The sequence below is a fragment of the Octopus bimaculoides genome, chromosome 25 (genome assembly GCF_001194135.2).
Source record: "Octopus bimaculoides isolate UCB-OBI-ISO-001 chromosome 25, ASM119413v2, whole genome shotgun sequence".
Classification (NCBI taxonomy): Eukaryota; Metazoa; Mollusca; class Cephalopoda; order Octopoda; family Octopodidae; genus Octopus; species Octopus bimaculoides.
In genome coordinates this window covers 25,660,612-25,660,884 of record NC_069005.1, presented here as the reverse complement: position 1 = coordinate 25,660,884, position 273 = coordinate 25,660,612, and positions in this window count along the sequence as shown.

Here is a 273-nt window from a genome sequence, read left to right as displayed (position 1 = left end):
CATACGTACTTACATACATACATACATATACACACACAGTTATATGCATATATCCACACACAGATATATGCATATATGTATACATATACATATATATATATATATATATATGTGTGTGTGTGTGTCTGTCTGTCTGTCTGTCTGTCTGTGTATGTCAAGGTGGTGCCCCAGTATGGCCACAGTCCGATGACTGACACAAGTAAATAAATTATACAGATAGACACAGACAGATTTGTATGTATGTATGTATGTATGTATGTATGTATGTATGTA